The sequence below is a fragment of the Halichoeres trimaculatus genome, unplaced genomic scaffold, assembly GCF_033239565.1.
Source record: "Halichoeres trimaculatus isolate MK-OKI-2021-1 unplaced genomic scaffold, fHalTri1.1 fHalTri1_scaffold_18, whole genome shotgun sequence".
Classification (NCBI taxonomy): Eukaryota; Metazoa; Chordata; class Actinopteri; order Labriformes; family Labridae; genus Halichoeres; species Halichoeres trimaculatus.
In genome coordinates, this window is record NW_027437196.1 from 14,570,668 (window position 1) to 14,588,313 (window position 17,646).

General features: G+C 40.7%; 1 protein-coding gene across 4 annotated transcripts in view; it reads right to left on the reverse strand.

The window, feature by feature from the left end:
- ncoa2 (nuclear receptor coactivator 2) overlaps nt 1-17,646 on the reverse strand; it is an 80,130-nt gene that overhangs the window by 45,012 nt on the left and 17,472 nt on the right. For all 4 annotated transcript variants that reach the window (XM_074693060.1, XM_074693061.1, XM_074693058.1 and 1 more), the window contains exon 2: nt 10,983-11,065. The gene's annotated coding sequence lies outside the window, so the exon portion shown is untranslated. The remainder of the gene's footprint in view (nt 1-10,982; nt 11,066-17,646) is intronic.

Genomic DNA, 17,646 nt, shown 5'->3' on the forward strand with positions numbered 1-17,646 from the left:
ATTATTGATCAGAGTAATGCCTTATTAATTAGCACCATCTTCTGCACCAAAATCTGATGGTGGCTAATGGACTTGGAGTTCGACACTAGACAAAGTATGCTGCATAGAAGATGGGAAACTTGCAGAAAGATAGTGAGATTTTAAAAATATATGCATGGGAGTTATTTCTTCTTGGTCGAAAAGACAGAAACTGAGAGAAAAAGAAAGTTTTTACCGAGTGCTATGCACAAGATCATGGTATAATTTGTTGTGAGACACTGCGAGCCACTCTTGCCATGGAAACGGCAGTGACACACACAGCTCAGCCATTACATAAGGCTGAGAGCAGAGTACAGCACAGCACAATGTAGAGCAGAGAGCATAGCTTAGCAGAGGCATGCTAAACTAAAAAAGGGAGCTGGTGACCATGCAAACTTGAGTCTGGCTCCCTCCTGGCCTGAAGTGACCTACTTTAAGCTAATGGTAGGGTCTGCGCTTACATGGGAGAAGTCAAAGCGAGGTGATTGGCTGGAGGAACAGAGGAGAGTTTGAAGGGTAAAACCTGTTTCTAATGCTCTGTTGACAAGTAATATGAGTGCTTCTGGCCTTTACAGTGTTCAGACAGGAAATTAACACAAATGTCACTCATGTGTCCTTGCATTAGCCTCATCTGAATGTGATCAGGGCGTCTTTACACCGTGACACCGTGGTGTCCACCTAAATGATAACAGTCTTTATAGCAGAGGTTACGCGCTTTTATTAACGATAACAGAAACAGGACATTAAACTCTCAAAGCCAAGAGGCACTCTGTCCTGATTGGTTGTGCCAGCACAAGTTACCATGGGGATTCCAGACCTGATTGGTCTTCACTTGTCTCGCCGGGCCGCATGTGATTGGTTGCCTTTGTCTCCTTGACATGCCAGTAATGATGGGTCAGTTTGAGACAAATAAGAGAGACTGGAAGCAGCGGGCACGTCTCAATGACACCAGCACAGACAGCCAGACAGCTCGACCAGCGGGGAGGTTTTGTTGCTGGGGGGGTCCAATCTTAGCATGGGCAGACTTGGGAAGGATTTGTAATCCTAGAGAACACCCTGGATCTGTGTGAAGCTATAAACAGCTGGGCACTGGTGTTAGCACTTCCTGTAAAGAGCTGTGTCACTGAGTTATTCACAACATCCGCCACTAGGGGAAAGTTACTCTCACTAGCTGAGGCTTTAGCAGACCAAAGGAGTTTGGAGCTAAGTGGATGAAAGCATGTGGCTTCTGTTTTTGGGATTAGCAGGAATGTGCTCAGGTTTTCCTGGGGGTGGCCAAACCAGGGGCCCTGACTCGAGCAGGGGTGACATGAAGTATGTAAACACACAGTTACAAATGAAGAGTATTTATTCACCTTTCATATTTACACACACCTAGTAAAAAAAATCAGCAAAGGCCAGACATTTTTAGGATTTTAAAGAATTTCTTGACTGATTTTCTAGTGGTATAAATGACATTAACAGTGATTTTTGCCGCAATCTGTCCGAAGATCATCAATGCGAATTTGAAATTATGAAAATGAAACATGTTATATTTTCTAGATCAGATATGTTGAAACTTTCCAATAGCCAATCAGGAGGCAAGCTGATTGAAGGAGGAGGTATAACAAACAGCGATGGTTACGAGAGTTTAAGTTTAACGTGAGACAGACATGGAGGACCAACTCGTCACAAGGAAACACAATGTGTCCTGTGGAAAATCTCACAATCAAAATGAAAGAAGAGTTGAACTGAATGAATTCACCAAGTGGCTAAGCAGCTAGCGACAATTAGCTTGTCTAAGGTTAGCCATGGTTGGTAACATTCAAGTCCTGTTCGAGAAATTTTGCAAAATGTCTAATTTGAGAGTGAGGAGCACTTGTAGTCTTAATTTTTGCCCTTACTCTTCTTTTCTTTTTATTTTATCATGTATTCTGTTTCTGTTGTTATAATACTTGTTTTACTATGTATGTGGCTTGTTTATTGTCAATGTATTCATGCTGTTGTTGTTTGGTCCCTTAGAGTTTTGGTCTGCAGTGTATGGAAGTTGATTTTCATAGTGTTGTCTCACTTTCTGAAAAATAAAAATACCAAAAAAGAAAACCCCTATAATATACTATTTACTTTCAACCACACACACAGTCAGACATCATTAAAGAGATGTTTATGAAGAATAATGAGTTGTCAGTGCTGAGAAAGACACATTTATGACTGTGATACAGGTAGGACCTCATGATGACTAATTACCATACAACACACTCACTCAGAATTTGTTTTTGAAAAAACTATATAAAAAACATCCTCACCCATTAAAATTGATTTATTTATTCATTTTAAAAGGAAACCCAGTGGCAACCACAAGCCTCAAGTGATCCAACTGAGATTTCAAAGACATTAAGATAACACAACTCAACTCTGGGAAAACTACAGAGTTCTTTACAGCGATTATACTTCCTTCAAGCTCACGTGTTTTTAAGACCAGGGTTAATTAAAGTACTTTAGACCTTATTTAGACCACATTAACCTGTGGCTGAAAAATGTTTGTTTAAGCTAAAAGGGATGAATTTTTATAGCCTCACTTGGTTCACTGCAAACCACACAGTAGAATAAAGTATGAAGTGTTATATAGTGACCACATTCAGTGTTTAAAAACAGTCTATTTTTTGTTGTAGCATCAACTCAAGACTGATTTAGCTTTAGCATTAGCTAGCATACAGGCACAGAAAAATTCATAGCAGATGTTTTTTATGAAGATAAATATAGAAAAGGGGGGAACTTAACCTCATTACGTATAGGACTGACTGACAGATTCTGGAAGGCATCAACTAAATTTGCAGTTTGTCAAGCTGTCAGCTCATTTGGAGCATTAGCAGTGCAAGTTGAGACATATGGTCCATCAGTCACCATGAGCCACCGTATGTCAGTCACAGGCAGCAGTGTGATGTGGCTGCACTACATTATGAAAATAGCTTTGTGCTCTTGGACTGAAGGAGACTTTAAAGTTGAATGTCACAGACCAACAGCTCCAGGTACCTCTGTTTCTGGCTCCTTTTAAGAAATGGTGACATTATGTAAGTAACAGTCTTTTAACTTCCTTTTTTACAAACATCACAGGTATCACGGAAAGTACTTTCACTTTCAACTCAAATATAAGCCATGCATTTTTCCCACACTTTGCTGTCTTTTGCACAATGTATTTGAATAGTGGTGACCAAAAGTTTTACATTTATTGTTAGATAGTTAGATACTGTTGATTATAGCCTGAAATACAGGATCAGGTATAGGAGAGCACACAAGTGACTGAATAGGGTATGATGGCCAATCAGACATGAAAATCTACCTCATAAATACTAATTTCAGTCAAAGTTATCCACAACTAGACAGTTTTAAGCTAAATTTAAGATCTAACCTGCCACTCTGAGCTGGAGTTGTAAATATTAAGAAGTTTTGATATGTTAGCTGTTACTTGTGAAGCCCACAGTTAACAGTATGCATTTCTAAAGTAAAGCAGCTCCTGTAGCTTGGACAATAATGTCTCAAAGCCAACCTGAAAATTGTTTCTGTTTATTTAATCCAACAGTCAAAACCTCTATACATTCAGAGAAACTTGAGCTGATAGAGTCACAGGTTTTGACAAAATAAGGACACAAGTCAAACATCAGCCAGCTTATAAAAATAGGAAAGTGGGGACACTTTTAACACACTTTCTAAAGTTCCAGCTAACTGCTTGTTGTTGTTGTCAAAATGCTGGTAGGCTGATGATCACTGGGAAAGTACAAACAGCAGATCTGACTGGAAATGAAGCAGGGGTCACGAGGTTTACTGGAGCACACAGTCCCCACGTCGTCTTTTTGATACTTTGATGTTTTGATGAGCTCAGGTTTCCTCTTACATAAGTGTAGTAAACACAACAAGCTAAGCTCTGCCCCTCTTCCCACCTCGCTCACACAAACACGTACTTATAAGACGGCAAACATAACTGTATATTTGTGTGCAGACAGGTTTGTCCTGCCAGCATGAAGTCAACACTTCATTAAAGGTTTTCATCTTCATCCCGGTCTATCTGTGAGGCTGACTCACCAAGCTAAATGAAGCTACAACCACGACTTCTGCTGCAGGAACACTACACTAATGATTTCCCAGTGATTTGTCGTGTTTATTAGACTGGTATGAGTGCCTACATCTGGGACTCATTCATATGCTAAGAAATGTGTAAAAAGAGCCATAAAAAGTGACTAAATCACACTTGCATAACGATACAAAAATCCAGTAAGGGAGAGCCGGGAAGGCAGTAAACACAGATTAAGACAAAAGTTTGCAAAATCAATTGACTTTGAAAGCTCTGGGTGCACTTCGGGGGGATCATAGGTGTGTGTCATTGCTTATGTCTTAGGTGTCACAGGAGCAGACTCTACAGGACTGAGTTGGAGCCAAGCAGTCTGGAGGGGGAGGACTGCAGAGACAACAAGGGTCTGCTGCTGCTGCTGCTGCTCTGAGCGAGGAGAAGACAACGTTGTCTCCTGTCACACTCAGCTGGTACAACCTGTACGTGACATGCTGGGTCACACCACAACAAACAACTCAGAAGCACACCTAAGTATACCTGTAAGAGCGCCAGAATGACATAATACAGAGAAATTTTACCCAGGCACATTAAGTGTTTCTAAAAAAAAGGACTGTATGAAGCTGTTTGCTACAGGGGTCTGGAGCAAGTCAGGGTAGCGAAAGGGTGGTATTTGCACAAGTTTCCAATTTTCACATTAAAAACACTCTCAGGTCTGTTTGGTATCACAACAACACCATGCACTGTTCCAGTTTTACAGCCAAAAAAGCTGTGGGGAGAGGGAATCTGTTAGGAACGATCATTCGAGGAAAACTAATATTAGAAATGACTTTTATTTTGCCTTTTTACTGCTTCATGCTGAAATTCATTTTCTGTTTTGTTTCTGGACTTTTATCTTAGAAAGAAAAAACTAACCCACTAAACACCCCCCCCCCCCCCCCCCCCCAAAAAAAAAAAAAAAAAAAAAAAAACATCTCAAAACGTTTAATAGTCGTAGTGAAAATATTCTTTGGTGCATGTGTGAGTAACACAGTGCAAACAAGAGAAGGGGTGGCACTGTGCATCCTGATTCATCTTTTATGTCATCTTTTCGGTACCCATCCCTATGTGTCAGTGTCTGTGTTTGCCTCAAACCCCCCCTCCTCAGCTTGTATCTTGACATTTCTGGCCAGAGAGTAAGCGTGGTTATATCGGCCAATAACAGAGCACCCAGCGCACAAATGACTTTGCATGTTTTTTAAGAAGCTAATCAGAGCGGCTACGATTGTGGACGTAGCTCAGAGGAAGAAAGACACAACCAAAGTGAAATGAAATGCCAAACAGATATAGCTTTCTTCTACATGAGGGTAAGCTTGGCTCAACTTTAACCCACTTGAAGAGCAGCAAAGGACGAAGAGCGATTCAAGTTGGTATGCGACAAATACCCATGATTAGCTTGTGCTAACATGCCAAGTCAGAGGCACAACTCTCAAGTCTCTCCCGTGTAGAAACGTGATGCTGCGGGTGGTTGCTGGGCGGGTAAGTGTGTTCACGTGGTTACGGTCGGAGGCAGTGGGTGTGCGCTGCCGCTGGCACTGAGCCAAGGAGGAGGAGCCCAGTTTGAATGTTTTATTTATGAACAAGTAACAAAAATTCCTGCAGACTTCAAGTTATTTAAGGATTTGCAAGGTCATTTACAAAGACATGAAGTGTGTTTCCAACCCCCCTTCCATCAGATGTTTGTAGATGGCCTGGCAAAACATTATAAACACTTGTCAATATAATGCAGACCAGTTCCACAGAGCTACAAACTTATCTCTCTCTGCCTGTGTTATAAACTGAACAGTATCTGCAATTTAATGGGAGCTGTATTTTTTGTACAGGCAATCTCAGCCCTGTCAGCTGAAGCTTAAAAACAGAATCTCCTCTATGTCAAATTAATTTGTAGAACTTGTGATAAATTCCTTAAACAAGAAAGCACTGTACAGCGTTGACATTTCTTCCTTCCAAGCTTACTGCTACTACTAGATGCTTTATCTTAGACTGAATTCAGCAGCCATAACCACGCAGAGTGTGCAAGGCAGCAAGCACATCACCGCAGGGGGGGTCTTCAAAAACACTGAATCACATATTCCGGTCATAGTATAATAGAGGGGGGAAAAGGGATGCAGAGGGAAAGAGACAGAGGAAAAAAAAAAACAGCGTCTGATTGCCAAGGGGAGAGGGCATGTGCCAGTGTGCCATTCCTGTAATCATGTGGGTTAGCAGGGCTTTGATTAAGAAGACACACCCAGTGCATGCAGAGCTCAGAGCGCGCTGGGCATGACTGTGCATTAAACTGCATGAAAAGCTATCGGAGAAGTGTTTGAAGTCTCCAGCACTGTAATAATGAGGGCCCTTCCAGAAAGTGCAAAACCACCGTGGGGCACCAAACAATGTCTTGCTGGTGTGTAATCTGTCCTCACACGGCTTCTTGGCACAACAGGCCCCCAGAGAGAATCAGAGAACAAGAGTGCACCAATAAAAGCTGCTTCTGGAGGGCTGCAACACGGGCCATTTGTTCCCCCCCTAAAACTGAAGAGGAAATCATGACGGGGGAGGGGCCCAAAGGACTCATGTCTTCTCATTTTACATCTCAATATTTGCAAGGGTGAGAAGAAGAGCTAAGAGAGCCAAAGCACACAGAAACATGTTGGAGCTATGTCAGAAGGTATTAAAGACAAACACGTACTTAAAAACAATATCCATTTCAGCTGAACCCAACTTGGGTGGGGGTCTGCAGAGCACCCTGGACCTGCTGACAGCTGCTGTTACCTTGAACCAGATGTTCTGATATTAGGTTAGGGTCAGGGGAGGGGCAGTGGGATACTGAGGGATGGATGTGACGATGGATTGAAAGAGATTAAGAGCAGTATGAATTGGAAACGGAGAATCTTAGGGAGAATTTAACAAGATTTGAGTGACGGCTGCGTCATTCTGAAAATCGAGAGGAACAAGACCATTGACAGGGAGTGGGGCAGGAGAGAAAACCGAGGATCAGAATGGAGAGGAGGCAAAGGAAGATGGTGAGACAAAGGAATGAAAATAGGTCATGGGCCTTTTTTCACAGAGACATATATGACGCGTGTGCAACAGACCCTGGATGACATGCTTCAAAGACCCCAATGTCTACCATATTTACATAAATATATACAGTGTATGTCACTGCTGGGGCACCATTTTGCATTATCTGAGAGCCTACACACAATCACATAGACACACAGTTATAGGTCTGAGGGTGTTTAGTTTCCAATTTAAGGTAAAGGGAGAGTATAATCTCTTAATTTTCTAGTTTTGTTTTTTGTGCTGAACACAGGGAAAAACACAGAATCTTTACATAGAATTTGATTCATTTCTGTAACATATATCGCCAGTTAAGACATCACAGTCCTGGAAAAACAGAAGAGATATCTTTTTGATTTTTTCCACAATATTTGAACAATGATGGACAAATAAATGACAGAAACTAGTGACAACATCCTGACTGAACAGTTTAACAGCCATGTTTTTCTAGGTTTTGGATCTGGATCAACTGGAAAAGTGCAAGTTTTTTTTTTTGTAAGATAAATTGTCTAGCCCTTTATCCGTGATATCAGCATTAACTGATTAGCATTGATGTCTCTGCTTGCTGCAAGTGGCTTTTTAGCCTTTTTAGTTTTAGTGAAACGCTGATACATCCCTCAACCACTGCAAAAAAGTCAAGATATAAGATTAAAGGGACTAATCCTGACTTTTTCCACACTGCTTTTTTAGAAAAAAAAAAAAAAACACTTTTCAGCCTGTGTCTGTAACACACCATTTCGACTGCTGTTTCTTTAAGGCTCCCTGCTCCACAAACCCCCTTCCCCCTGATTGGTCGGCCCTGTGGGGGCCTGTCAGGGGCAAAGCTATGGCCTTGGTGTTTGAGGCCTGCCCCCAACATCACATAAAATTGCTATGAGATCTTTATATGATGACCTCATCACTTCAACAAGTCTGATGAAGATCGCTAACAATTTTGTGGAGCGATCCATTTCGAGTGATTTATAGACAAATTCAGGGTTTTCTACAATACATGAACGTGTAGTGGTTTGAAAGTTTGCATCCAACATTGTTACTAAGACATGTTTCAAATATAAATAATAGCATAATACTTCCTCTTGAAATTTTTTAGAAGCCAGCTAAGAAAAAAGCAAGGCTTTGATACCGAGTGCTGATCAATCACTTTTTTTAACTTGAGGTAAAAAAAAAAAAAAAAAGAGTTGAAAGATAAAGAGCTTGATTCTCAATTGTTGTGTCCACCAGTATTGTGGCCTGTTTTTAAATAACAGTGTCTGACAACACATTAACACACTACTATTCACAGAGTATGCAGAAGGGTTTGCACCGTGCCTGCTTCCAAGTCCCCTTCAAGAGCCCATCCACTCCAGAATCACTGCACAGTAATGGCTCCAAAGAGCAAACCCCCCCATTTACTGAAAGCTGATCAGGCTCATGAATCTTTAACACTGGCAGTCACTTCAGGATGTCGCAGAATGGGAAGAGGAGGGCTTTCTATATAATAAGCACAGAGCGTTGAGTTCTGGCTGTCATAGAAAAGCTAGAAGAGGAGACTAAAGGGGAGACAAAGAGTGGAGGGATAACCAAATTGATTAACTGGTACAAATAAGCGCTTCTCAGCAACGGCGCAGTCAACAATTCATCTGTGGCCGAAAGCAGCGCCTGAGGGGAGATTCAGATGTCGCTGTGGAAATCAGATTATTTGGTGTGTTTACATGAAGGGCCATTTTGAGCCGATCTTGGTGAAACATCTGATTCAGGGTCAATTAATGTGATTTTGGTATTACAATATTTCCATTTCAGATAATTTGTTTTCAGGAACACAATGTGCTTTCTGAATCCCAGCCAGCATGACACCTGATTGTGCTCTGCACAAAAACTGTAAGCTAAATAAGTACAAAGCCCCCAAACAACCATGATAAGTATCAAATGAATCAATCAATAAAAGGGATTCTGTGCAATGGTGTCTCCAAAGTGTGTCAGTTGGCTTTAGGATTCATTTTCCTGTATTTTGTTCACATGACTCATCTACAAAAAACTGAAAAAGCTCCACCATATTTTCCAAAGTCAACTTTCAGTATGTTTGAGCTGCATGAACTCTATGACCTATGAAAATGTAAATATTGGACTTAGACTCATACTCAGCATAAGAACGCTCATAGAGAGGGAAAAAATTAGCTAACCATAAAAAAGTGTGCAGGCTCTGTGGACAAAGTGGAAAAGCAGTTGGTCCATTTTGACCTACACATATCAGTTCGTACCTGAGCTGTTATTTTTGAAGATGTTTGTGCACTAGGAACATGGTGTTATTTAAGTATGAGGGATGTATGAAGAAAGATGTCTCAATACGGTTGTGGATGTGTGATTGTCTGAAATGAAAAGTCGAGTTATCGTGATTTTATCGTGTTGTGAGTTTTTACCATTGTTACCTCCCTTGTGAGGATGAAAACAAATGGACTGCATTACAGCTCCAAAAAAGTAAAGCCAAAACATCCAAAGTGTCTCCTGCTGTTTAGCAAAAGTGAATGTTGCAAAAGATCAAAAACCCACTTTCTGCGTGTTAACAGATGGAACAATGGTCAAATTTAAAACCAGAATAAAAAAATGCATTTCTCTCAAACATGAGTTCAATTATTAAGGTAATTTTATGCTTATTATTTATGTAATAAAATGTATTTTTGAAGAAGTTTGGTTGTAATTCAGTACTTCATACTACAGAACTGAGTATTTATTTTCTTAAAGGGACAGATCACCTTAATGACCATTTCAGAGCAGCTTCCATGTGAATTTGCTTGAGCTAGCCTTTAAGCTAATTTTCTCCTGTAGTCCCAGGCAGGTCATAGCATAGTTCATACAATGAAGAGAAGATTAAGAAGAAAGGTTGAGAAAGAGAACATCATGATAGCATAAAAATGAAACAGTAATCAGGACCTGCCATGCACTGGCAGGGTAGGTGACAGTGGCTACGACTTGAGTTACGTCTTTAGCTTATTAGGTTGTTTTGGTCCGACACAGCCCTCTAACACCACTGCCATTGTGTACAATGACCATCAAAAGGAGCGGTCACGATGATTCTGTGTCATGTCCTCGTGTGACTGCCTCCTTAAGGTGTCACTGGACTTTCCATAACCAGGCATTTCAACTCAGTCATGAAGCTTTATGTCGTGACTGCAGTACCCTGAGAGATCATTACCTTGTTTAAGTGGTAAGTTAAATGTGTGTGTTGGTTTGTGGAGGTGTTTGAGTTTGACATATTCTTGCTTCACTTTTGTACAACAGGGGGAGGTGAAGACATGTTGCCCATCTTTGAATACAGCCACCGATACTGACAGTCATTGCTGCATTCCTGAAGGATCCACTCCTACTACACCAGGAGAACTGGAAATTAATGAGGACCAGGGAGTGCTGTGTAGTACACTATGGGCAGCTGGATGTGTATACTTTCAAAAGCAGAAATAGCAGAGAAAGCTTTCAGTAGATAAACCTTTTCAGTCGAATTCGTCACAACTCAGATAGCAGCAGAAAAGGCTTGGAGTGCATTCTTTTGTTTTTTATAAGAGGAGTCATCTTTGAAAAGCCCTGATGACCTAATATGCAGAGGCACTTATTCCAGCAAATAGAGCAGAATGAGATAAATGCCAAAAGAGGAGACCTGTGGGGTTTGTTTTCATGGCCACACAAAGAGTCAGGGACAATACTTAAGAAATTACTTAATATAACAGCTTTATCTAAGATGTTTGCATCATCTCTGTGACTAGCTATTGTGTGTTCAACTGGAGTGTCTATTTGCAGCATCTTACGTTACAGTTATGTAAAAAAAAGAAGAAGGAAAAAAAAGGTATTTGGCTGCATCTACGCTTCTCACCTTGGTTTCAGTCCAGAGAGCCCCTCAGGCCATTGCTGCAGGACGGCAATGCTAGGAAACCTTTAAGCATCATCCACGTCTCCCTGCAGGAAAAAAAAACAGCAAAATTGGGATGTACAGTACAGCACTGAGTGAATCAGCACAACTCTTATCACAAAAGGCAGAACAGTGCACAATGCAGAAAGTGCTGCAATGTACTGTTCGACAATAGTTACATGAAAACCGAAGATACTGGAAAACATTCAAGGACGCTACTCGCAAATTAAAGTGTGATTTTACAATTCAATAATTTTGTTGCTTTTACAGCCTAACACGGTTTATACAGATCAACATTTTTTAAGTACAACATGCGAGCATTATCACTCCTCACACACAGGTCATGGACGGAGGACAGGGACAGCTCCCGTGATAAAATACTAAAAAAATGTTTTCTGTGCTTTCACTGATTTGCAGAAAAACCCAGTGACTGTACGCTCCTACCGAGAAATCACTGCCATGTCTACAGAAAACAATCAAAACAAAGTAATTCCTTTGTGTGGGAAGTCCATCACCAATCACCAAATCACCAAATTTTAAACTCTGAATGCATGAATTCAAAGATCTCTGTCAAACACACTCCTATTCAGGTGTTCGCTAGTCTGATTCAACCTCACAAATCATCTTTTCTAGTGTTTGCAGAAAGTAAGCAATGAGCTGCAAGTTTAACGTCCACAGGGTCTTTTCTTCTCCTTTGGGACCCTGAAGCCCATTACAGCATAAAGCACAGTGAGCTGTTTAATCATGATTAATTAGACAGGAGAAAAGTTTCAATTTTAAGCCATATTCCCTTTTGGATAATTAGAAAATGCAACTTGTAACTCAAAATAGAGGACTCTGCAGGGCTATTTGCCTTTTCTAAAAAATGAAAAAAAAAGAAGAAAGGAATAAAAAAGGTCTTGTGCTGCGTGCAGGAGTGAGAAGCAGCCAGGCAGCCCCCTCTTGGCCTGGGTGAATTCTCCACAAATACCTGCCAAGTGAGCCAGCTGAGGAATGCACTCACGTGATGTCATGTGCTGACATAACTGGAGAGTAAACTGATTCCCCTTTTGAACCCTGCACAAGCTAGGAGCCTTGAAAGGTGATATTCAGCGCTGTGAAGAGCTGCACGCCACACTCAAACACACGCGGTCTGATGTGTCAGTAAACTGGGACAAATTCCTCAGCTGGGACACGAAATACTGATAAAACTCCGCTTCTGTACACACACGTTAGAAACCAAGTGGAACAGACTCTACATCAATTAATCTGATCTCGCGAATGAAATTTCACAACCCTGGATTTCTTAACTCCACCTTCCTCTTTTCTTTTTCCTGCAGCCTTCTGGTTCTCATCCTCTGGAGGAATTTCCTCTGAGTGCTAATGCTGTCACATGCTCAGACTCAGTCCAGCTCTTGATCTGCAAACTGAGTGACAGAATTAGGCAGAGTGTGAAAACACTCCCATTGGATTGTTTCAACAGCAATCATTTTCAAATGCTTCAGAGCTGATCAAAAGCATCTTTTGTCAGTTGTTAGAAAGAGATGAGCCTTTTCTTTGTTTATTAATCTAATGCAATTTGTTAGAAAATCCAGAACTTAATATTGATTTGCTCTCAGAGATACCAATCAGCAGCACAACAGTAAAACATGATTCAGACTGTTGCTGGCACGATAATGGTAATAATGTCAATTTATGAGCAGTGCTCTAGCATCCAGTTTGCATCTGTCACTTCCACTGACTGCTGTGTGTCATCAATTCAAATACTTCTTATAAGTGAGTTTAAAGTCCCATGAGGGTCAGCCAGGGCCAAAAAAGGCCCGCTCTCATGTTTCACCAGCTGAGCCATGCAAATGCTTCCTGTGATATCAGGGGTGTGGACCCGCTGTGACATTCGTGGTGTGATCCAAGACCAGTGGCAAGTCACACCACAAGAGTGCATACACATATGTGTGCATGGAAGTGTGTGAACCGTGCAGACACAATGAAGCAGAAGATCTCTGCAGGAAAAAAGCTCCACACTGGAGGACTTTCCCATCCAGAAGTGCCGAATGACACACAGCAGCACCTAAACAAAAACATGCAGCGCTGCCAGAGTACAGCTAAGCTTTAGCTGCATCAGTTGAATTACGTACTACCCTAAATACAAGCATGACACAATCTATAAGGCTATTTGTGGAGTATGGTGGAGACAGTTTGAAAAATTTCAAAAAGGAAGCCAGAGATATTCACACGAGGGATGTAAACATTCATGGTCAAGCTCACACCTTCTCGGAAACCTGACACGCGATCATGACAGTATCTCATTTGCCAAACGCGCTCTCAGTCCAACCATCTGTTGGTATTTAACAGGAGGTCAAAGATCACTGGGTTAAAAGTTCACGTTCCCTTTACACAGACCGCAGCCCGTTGAAACCACCAGTGGTGATGGACAGCTTCAGTATGCGGTGAAAAAAACCTTCACATTACGCTCGATGCTGGTGACAAATCAAAACACGACCAGACAGATGTCAGTGAAACAAAAATGTGTGAAATGAAACTCAATAGAAACACGCAATAATCTGAGTGACAGATTTCCTCTCAGCGTTGCACACTCATTGAGACAGTTGGTGTTCGTTTAAACAGCTTGATCATGGGGGGGGCGGCACTGTTGACTAAAGTCTTGAAAGTAGTTGTAATCCCGTCTTTCTCTCAGCATTGGCAACAGGCTCATTCTGAGTGAGAGCCTTTGTCACCCAGGCTGGGCTAACAATGCTAATGAGCCGGCTAATCAGGTTCAGATAGGACAAAGGGTAGACAGTTCATGTGCTAGAAAGTGACCAAAGCTGACCATAATGGCCAGGTCACAGAGGGGGTAAACACCAATGGAGCTTGTACTGGGTGCCTCCTGAATGGCTTACTAATGGCCTTCAATTCAATAAGAATCACCGCTGATGTCCCCCCTAATGAAAACACCTGGCCTTTTAGCTCCAAACACACCAAGGTTTGGTCATGATCCTCGTCCTAACCAATAATCAATTGGTATTAGTCCTTTAAAGGAGGCTGTACGGCTACAGCAAGGTTTTAAGAGCTCCAGACTGCGACCATTTCTTCAGCGTGTGCAAGTAAGAATTTCATTTGGTCGTGTTCGTGCGACAGCATATGTTTTAATGCTTCCTCTTTCTCAGGGGCTTTATGAGACATTGTGGTTTAAAGTTGCCCTCTCTTCTACAGCCCGACCGATATGGGATTTTTGGGGCCGAGGCCGATACTAGGGGCAAAAAAAAAAAGCCGATATTCAATATATCGGCCAATATCCAACATATCGACTAGGGATGGGTACCGAAGCAGGTACTTTTTTTAGGTACCGACCGAATTCTGACAAAAGTACCGGGTACCGATTCATGTTAAGTCAAAGGGTACCATGTTTAGGTACCTAAATGCATCCTTGTGACTTTGAGGGAGTGGATGAGTAGGCTATTTTCCATGCTGGACATGAACACAGCATTCCAAGTTTACATATATGTATGTATTTTTCTACCTTCTGTATTTTTTTTTATTTTTCTACTGTTAAATTGACCGAAATCAATCAATCAAACAATCAATCAAAACATATTGAAGAATAAATATGTTAAATTGAAAAAAAAAAAAAAAATATATATATATATATATATATATATATATATATATATATATATATATATATATATATATATATATATATATATATATATATTTCATTATTAAACAAATTGATATTTTTTACCACATTAACACACAAAAGTACCGAAAATTGGTACAGTTGAGTACTGGTATCGATTGCCAGGTACCGGGCATTGGTACTGTATCATTTCAAATGTGAAAGGTACCCATCCCCAATATCGACCGATATCCGATATATCGGCTGATATATATAATAAATTCATTGATATACACAGGATATATACTGTATATGAACACAAATTATTATAATATCCATATGATTCAAGACAGATACAGAACACTATAAAATAAAAACAAGGAACTTAAATTATAAAACTGTGAACATAAGAACTATAGTGTTAACCAATGATAAATAAGAACAAGCTGTAAACACAATAATAAATAAATAAGTCAAACTTTAAACACAGTAAGTATGAAAAAAAAAAATGTAAACGCACAATGAGCAACTTACACAACGTTAAAACGCCGTATTATAGTCTTACATTAGATAATGGTAGACTTGTGAAATAACAGAACCATTTATCTCTGTTTATCTCACAAAAAGCAACTAACACAACGTTAAAACGTCTTTCTATAGTCTTAAATTACATAATGGTGGATGGAGGGGGCGGGCACTCGGGCAGTGTGCAGCCCAACACACAGACACACAGGAGCAGGAGTGACAGAATCTCTGTGGAGCAAAATCTTTTATAATCGGCTACATTTTGGACGATTTTGATTAATCGATGACAGGCATTATCGGCCCAGTCTCCACCTGCACTCTCTCTTATTCTGAAGACAGAGCGCCGTCACGTACACGTGCAGCGCATATGTGCATCACACACTGAAGACAGAACTTCATGACAACAAGGGTTTCACTATTTGTAGTGATAGAAACAATCAGCCTCCTCACTTTAAGATTCAGAGGAGCGGATGTTATGCTACGTTAGAGCAGAGGTAGGCAACGTACAGCACAGGTGACACAGCTGGCACATGAGGCTATTTATGTTGGCACGCAGATAATTATTACAATGAGGCAGAGGACAAAATAAATAAATAAAATGAAATAATAATAAAACAATTGTGTTGTATTCTATTTAACACTTCACAAAAAATTGAGCACACCACGATTGTTCTTACATAGAAATTTAACAAATAACATTAGATAATACATTAAAATTATGCATATTCGCAGTTTAGGCATTAGTGTTTTCTGAAGTGGCACAAGTCATGAGAAAGGTTGCCTACCCCTGTGTTAGAGCATGTCGAAGCCAAATGTTAGACAGAGAAATCGCTAGAAGTCGCTCTAGAAGTCATACATGCTCAAGAAAAAAAAGAAATCACAAGACGCCAGAAAAAAAAAATGATCAAGAGCAAACATTACAGGAATGTGGCTGTACTGGATTTCTCTTTGGGAGTTGTTGAACTGTGAAGCTTTAACACACAACACAGCTGGAGAGCCACACACACAGGCAGGAGAGCAGATCAAAACTACATCAGAGATTTATGTAATGAACCACATTAACAGTGCGCAGGTATTTTAGTGTCAGTCACTGTTGATATGGACAGTTTTAATTAGGTTACTGTAAACATCCATTGATAATCTGGTTGTGTTTGTAGCCAAACTCAACACCTCACTTATACCGCAGAGGAGAGTCTGAATGCTGCGTGTTTAGAAGTTTATGTTTCCAGACAGACATATGTTTATTTTTAAAACAGTGTAAATTAACTGTGCAACATTTGTTTTGGACGTCACTGAAAGTCAGTTTTTGAATAAAGGCAGGGTGAGATCTAACTTTCACCTGCTGTGAGCAGACAGGAGACTACGACTGAGACTGATTAGACTGGTGAGGAAGGCCAGCTCAGTCCTGGACCCTGTGGAGGTGGAGGCTGACTGGAGCATTATGGCCAAGCTGTCGTCTACGACTGCATTATATTTTTCTATTTCTATATTCTTGGGATTTTTTCATGTTACCTTTCTTGTATTGCTGCTGTGACTGATATTTCCCTTCAGGATTTAATAAAGTACATTCTATTCTGTTTGACTGAAAAGAAAAGCCTGAGCCATTCTTCAAAGTTTCGAGAGGGAGTTTGTGGCTTTTTCTAAGGTTTCAAACTGTCCCTCAGGTACCCCTGATGTAGCTTTACATGATTCACACCTAAAAAAAGTCTCTATTTTACCTCAGTCTGAAACGTCTGGAATACTTCTTTTCAGCTCCTGTCTCTTTAAGGTTTCCCGCTCCACAAACCCCCTTTGCTTTGATTGGCCAAGCCTCTAAAGAGCTTTTGGGGGCAGAACTATGGGCAGACCTTGGTGTTTGAACTGCTGCTCTCATGTATCATGAACCATATTGGAGATCCTTATGTGATGACATCATTGCAGCAGTTTGGTTTGGTGTGTTGCGTTCTTCTTCGTTGGATTTATTAGAGGGGTGCACTGCATTGCGCTGCTATGGCGTAACGCTGTTATTTAACTGATGCAACCATTGGCATCCAGCTTACACGCCGCCTACCACATAGGGGCATGGTTGGCTGTAGAAACACAAACAGGACCAGGCTTAACCGAGCTAACCCGTACTGATCTAAACTGGACTGCTTGGTGGAAACAGAGATTTAGAATTCACCGTTTTGAGCAGTTTACAGACAGATTCAAAGATATCTACGTATGAATATGTAGAGGTATGAAAATCTGCAACTGAAACGGCCAGGATTGTTACTTTATAGCCACATTTCATAAATGGGAAAGCAAAACACCCCCACTTTAATGAAACCAGTAGAAATTGAGCATTGTGCAAACAAAATGAAACACAAACAAATGAACTAACAGGTATTTAAATGTCTACTTGAATGTAAAGATGATCACAAAGGAGACACCAGGATTTAGACTTTTGTGGCAAAACATCCCAGTGTGCTGACACGAACGCCGCACTGATCCTCAAACAACATCCAGGATGCGATTGGCTCAGAA